General features: G+C 43.1%; 1 protein-coding gene across 1 annotated transcript in view; it reads right to left on the bottom strand.

Annotated features, from left to right (window-relative positions):
• Positions 1 to 5,766, bottom strand: part of PRR5L (proline rich 5 like) — a 37,714-nt gene that overhangs the window by 912 nt on the left and 31,036 nt on the right. The window contains exon 10 of the mRNA XM_066551270.1: positions 2,060 to 2,204. The gene's annotated coding sequence lies outside the window, so the exon portion shown is untranslated. The remainder of the gene's footprint in view (positions 1 to 2,059; positions 2,205 to 5,766) is intronic.

The following is a 5,766-nucleotide window of genomic DNA, read 5'->3' as shown; positions in this document are numbered from 1 at the left end:
CTGTGTAAGTACAAATGTACATGTACCTGTACATTTCTGAAAAAAAAATGGCTGAACTAGATATGGACCAGGAAACTCTGATTGGATATTTTCTTGAACAAATACCAGTTCATTGCAGTAACTTCACAAGAAGAGTGTGTTTTAGCTAAAATCTTTAACTAGTGCCAAACCAGTTGCTTTGCTACCTTCCTCATCGCCAAAAAGCAGGAGCCCAACACTCCCGCTGTTCTGGCAAGAAAGAGAAACTCCCTGTGCCATTCCTTACTACACTGTGCTAAACTTCAGCTCTTCTGTGCTGTCACTCATTTAGGAACTGTGACTTATTTCATCTGTTCCAAGACAGCATTTACAGAAGTCAACAAAACTTCCTGAATTAGCCCTGAAAAAGGTCAAGTGTATTGGCATATGCAGCAGATAGAAAGCAATACAAGGGGAGGTTATTGGACCAAAAATGGTGCAGAGGGAGTCTAAGGGCTGTCTGGATGAAATGAGTAAGAGGGCTGATGAATTGTGCCTGTTACTCATCTGGGATTAAAAAAAAAACCCCAAAACCCAAAAATCTCATACCACTGAAATAGAACATTTTTATGCTAGCACAAAAACTTAACCAAAGGAAACATTCCCCTGGCACTGGTCTCACCCTCATCATTTACCACCACTGAGCCTTTGTCCACTCCATCTGGAAGGGAGAGTTTGACCAGCTGGACTGAGTCAACCCCTGTGCCATCACCCATCACCACTAAGACCTGACCTAGTCTTAGTGACCTAGAAGTACCAAATGTAAGGAGCTGTGGCCTTCAGATCTTTTCCCTTTACTGGTTTTAAGTTCTTACAATTAAACCTAACCACCTTGATAAATATAAATCTCTGTGCAGACAGGCAGATACGTGCTTAAGCTATTTTAAGCTTGTCAGGGCTCAGAATGGGTGAAGAGCTCATGCTAGTTCTGTAGTCCTTTCCAGTTTGCAACAGCATTAAAAAAGCCAACCCCCAGCCAGAACTGTCCTTGTTTCTCCTGTCTTCTCTTTTTTTTTCATTTCCTCTTGTCTGCACAAAAGCAGAAAGATTCTGACGTGTGGTCATATCTTGAGTCCCTCCTCACCCAGGTATTATCCCAAGTGGACCTAGTTGCCACCACTTCTCAACACTGCTAAAAGACTGCAATTCTTTCTGTTTCAAAAAAAAATCTGTAAAAAAAAATTTACCTTGCTAGTGCATGCTGAATGCAGAGCAAATAAAGACTGAGCTACAGCATAGTGAAAATAATCTTTCTGCTCCAATACTGGGGCCCTGCTTCCCTGTCTGCTCTTCTGGTGATCATGTTCTTTGAACGTTTACTGCACTGAAACAACCACTTGCATTTCACAGCTCTGAAAGATGCATTTTGGCTGGGGGTTCTCCTCTTCCATGGAATAGGAAACTGTGTGCAAGGAGGAGATTGTGCAATAGGAAAATAATTTCTTTGTTAGCCACAGTCCCAGCCTCAACTAATGAGCCTTCTTTTCCTTTTGGTTCGTGCTCTGAGTGATCTCTGAGGCCATGCAGCCAGAGTGTTCCCGAGTTCACACTGCTCCTTTGTTGGTCCAGGAGCTGGCTGCTCTGCCACACCGGGGGGGGGTTATTGCAGCCAGTCACCTGCTGATGAAGCAGGGGAAAAGCTCTGGTCTACCCCTGGTCCTGAAGATTCCAGCTGAGAGTTTCTCACTGAGGTACCAGGTTTGACTTGACTTGGCCAGACTTGACAGGTGTTGGCCTGGGGCAGAATGGATTCATAGGCCATGGCTTTTGTCCAGACTTATCCCACTCAGCAGTGAAGGGAACAAGGCATAAACAGAGCAGTGTTTTAGCAGTTTGGTACTGACAATTTTGAAAAAACCCCTCCATTCTCTTAGCTGATTAGAAGCAGGACAGATATCTTTCTAGCCCTGTGATAAGCTGTCCAAAAATGTGAGGTTTCAGTTTCTTAGTCCTCTCAAACAGAACCTGATTTCCATGAAACTCAGCTGATAATTGACACACTGGAGAAAAAGGCAATGATACAAACCTTTCCTTGTCTCACCTGATGTGCAGAGTCCTGACTCCTGCTACAGACCAGTACTAGTAACTTGCTGGTTTCCCCTTCTGTCTTCAGCAGCAGCTGCTCCTCTCTCTATGTGCTCACACAGCAGGTGTCAGGTGAAGGTGTGAAGTCCAGGAGTTAAATCCTACAATTGTATGCTTGAGTTAGCACCTGTATTTCCATTCTGGTATTCCTGCCTTCATGGACTTGTTTCTCTCCAAGATTTAACTTTGTTTCTGGTGCTGCCTTCAATAAAGGAATAGTTTCAGCCAGATATGACCTTGGCCTTTGCTAACAGTGTTAAGGAGTGAAGGTACTGCCAGGGAAAAGTGACACATACAAGTGTTCCTAGTTTCAGTATCACACCCAGATGTGATAAACTTCATAGTGTGGAGTTTAGACTTGCCTAAGCAAGTGCCTCCAGTGTGATTCACCTTCTAGAAACAACTCCCTGAGCTTGAGTTTCTTCATGCAAAAGTCCTTTACATGGGCATGTGCCTGTACTCATCCTTCTAGATAAAATGCAGGGACTGAATATTTTAAATTCATCTCAGTGATCTGTACAGTGTGTGCTTTTGGATCTTCTGGGAATGGAAGGGATTTAGGCTTTATATAGGTAGAAATAAAATTGTCCTGGAATATAATTATCCTGAAAGGTAAGTCAGTACTGTTGGGAAAAGGGAGGTCAGACCACCAAACACCCAGGACAGCCATAAACAGCCACAGTGGATTTCTTGGTTTCTTGGCTGCTTTCAAACAGCAGTGGAAGCCAGGGTGTGAATGCAAAGGAGCCATATTTTAACCTCTGCCTATTTCTGGTTCCTGTATATTCTCAGTCCAATTTTAATAGTCTCAGATAAATAAAATAATTAGAAAGATAAACTCAATACAAAAATAAAAAATATATACATAAAGAGACATGTTTTAACTTATTAAATGTAGTATTATATTGATGTACTGTATTAAACATATACAAATGTATACTATAACTCGATCATGTATAATACATAATAATGTATCTAAACAAAGATAAGAAAAATAAATTCTAACAAAAATTGCACAAGTCCAGTCCAACTGTCCTCAGGTTTTTGAGCCAGAACTGTGGATCCAACACCATCAGATGTCCTTACCAGCATGAGAAAGGGTAGAATGGTGGGTAAGCCTTTCTCCCATGGAATTGTACTTACTCATAGTTCCTTTGAGCCACATCTCTAATCCTGTGTTCAGTTTTGGACTCCTCACTGCAAAAAAGACTTTCAGGGCTTGGCCCATGGGTTCTGCTCTCCTCCTCCTCCCAAACCCACATTTTCTGCAGTAACACCAGGTACAACCCGAGCCAGAGGCTCCACAGCACGCAGTGCACACAGCAGGGACAGAGGCAGAGCCTGGGGAAGGGAGGGCAGGCTTGGAGGGTAAGAGACAGGGACAAATTTGCTTTCCTCTAAGACTCTCAAAAGCCCATTGGAGGCTTCCCCAATAAGGACAATCCCAAACAAGCAATGTAGGAAGAGCACATCTGCAAAGTAAATAGTCACTCCCTCAAAGGCCTGGTTCTGCTCCACTGGTCTCTCCACAAACAGCAGTGTCTGCTGCTGAACGGACCTCACTCTCTATTTCATATAGAGCTGAGTCTTCGTAAGCACTGCCAAGCCAGAGGAGGAGTGGAGAGAGGCTGCTGCTGCCCTCTGAAGGCATCACCAGCTCTGAGTCAATCAGCTAACCACCACAGTTAATCAGGAAAACAAAAGAAAAGAGATGAGAGAGGTCCAGATCTTGAACAATTTCCTCTCCTGTAAACCCCAGGCAAGGAAGGACAGCTATGTTGATGCAGACAAACAGTGGATTAGATTAAGCATTGGATAAAGCCAAAGAAATAAGCTTTTGAAAATGGGCTTTTTTGTTTGTTTGCCTGATAAGTGTGGGTGTCTTGTTCACAGCAGCTCATACATTTCAATAAGCTAAGAGGAGGCTCATGACAAATGCTCTCAGGTCTCATTTACTGCAGCATTTACTTTGATTTCAAAGAGCAGGACTTTTTTAACATCTACAGGACACTCTCTGACAGGGGAATAGCTGGATGGTGGCAACTCCTTTTCCCTGAAGTTGTTAAGGAAACTTTCCTGTCTCACCATTCAGGAGTCACTCTGGCAGTCACAGTCCCACCACTCCAGACTGTCCCTGCTGGGAACAAAGTCCCTTCCCAGTGGGTGGCTCCAGTAACCCCATGGGTGCCCCCCCTCTTGGCTTGCTGCACAGCTCACACTCACAGTCAGAGAAAAGGGTTCCTCACCAGCTCAGTTCTGGGTTTCCCACAGCCCAGGGGGTGGGAGTGTGACTGCCAGAGCAGCTCCTGGATGGTCAGACAGGAAAGGTTCCTTAACACAGTGCTGTTGAGGAGGAGCCACTGCATTTAACCAGGACTGTGGGTCCCACATCTCCAGGCTGCTGCAGGGCTTCCAGGGAAGAGAGGTGTTGAACATTTAAGAGCCAGAAGAGACTGATGACATTCAGTGACAGGCTGAATGGAGGAGCTCAGAGGAGCTGCATCTGCACTACCAAACACAGCCATGCTCAGCACGTAATCACCATCCACTGCTGTCTTCTGAAAAAAGCAACAGGATGGGGGAAAATCACAAGAAATCCTCTACATTCACTCAAACTTCTAATGGACAGTGGTTCTGAATCTCTGAGATTCAAAGTTCCAAATGCACATCAGAATTCTTCTCTCATTCCCACAAAAAAAATACTAGAAGAGAGGTTTTTTTGTAGATGTGGTGCATATACCACTTAAGAAGCACTTTTCACACATACTGTCAGTTCTCTCCTGCAGAACAGCTTCTCCCACCCTCTCATCTCTTATATCCAACCACACAGCAAATACACAATCCATCAGCCTGAGATGTACCTGAAGAAAGACAGTTTTTGCACTTGTCATAGTAAAGACATGGGACAAAAGTGAACAAGTTTCTACTCTAACAACCATTGATATGTTAGTCAATAAGCCTTTCATGTGAAGAGGATTAAAAGGATTAAAAATCCCCAGTGAAAAAGAGGGCTGGCTTACTAGGGATAGGTGTAAATCAGTTTCAGAGGCCTGCAGGGCAGGTGATTTGTGGCACAGTCTGTGGTTTCTAACTGACATTTAATATAAATAAATTCTGCCACTTTCTAGGTAGTCCTGTTGCAGTACTGACTTGAAGACTGAGTGTCTTGTAACTGGTCTGTCTTTGAGAAGCCCAAGCAATTCTAACAGAACTCACTCTCTCAGGTTTAAAAAAAAAAAAAAAAAAAAGGAAATAAAATGTTTTTTAAAAAGTTAAAAAAAAAACCTCAACAAACAAAAACAACTCAACAACCACAGAAAAGTCCTGTGTGTGAGTCAATACAGCTGTCCTCATAAATTTCAAGGTCAGAAAGAATTATTCTCTGACTCCAATCTATTTTCCAATGTAACAGAGGTTGTTAACTGCACAGTCTATAATAATTGTGCCACAAGAATTATCAAGTAGCTCTTGGCATAAGTGGGAATTAGCTTTGAAGCCAAATGAGACACTTCAAACAGCAACTCCCTGAATACTCTTGGAATTCACAGCTACTGAAAATCTGCTCTGTGCTATGGCAGGAGTTCAGGATAGGTAGGACTCTTCAAGCCATTATGTTTTTGTTTAATGACTCTGCTTTTCTTTTGCTTATTGCAAAGTCTGGAG

Source organism: Molothrus aeneus, chromosome 6 (genome assembly GCF_037042795.1).
Source record: "Molothrus aeneus isolate 106 chromosome 6, BPBGC_Maene_1.0, whole genome shotgun sequence".
Lineage (NCBI taxonomy): Eukaryota > Metazoa > Chordata > Aves > Passeriformes > Icteridae > Molothrus > Molothrus aeneus.
This window is presented reverse-complemented; position numbering and strand designations above follow the sequence as displayed.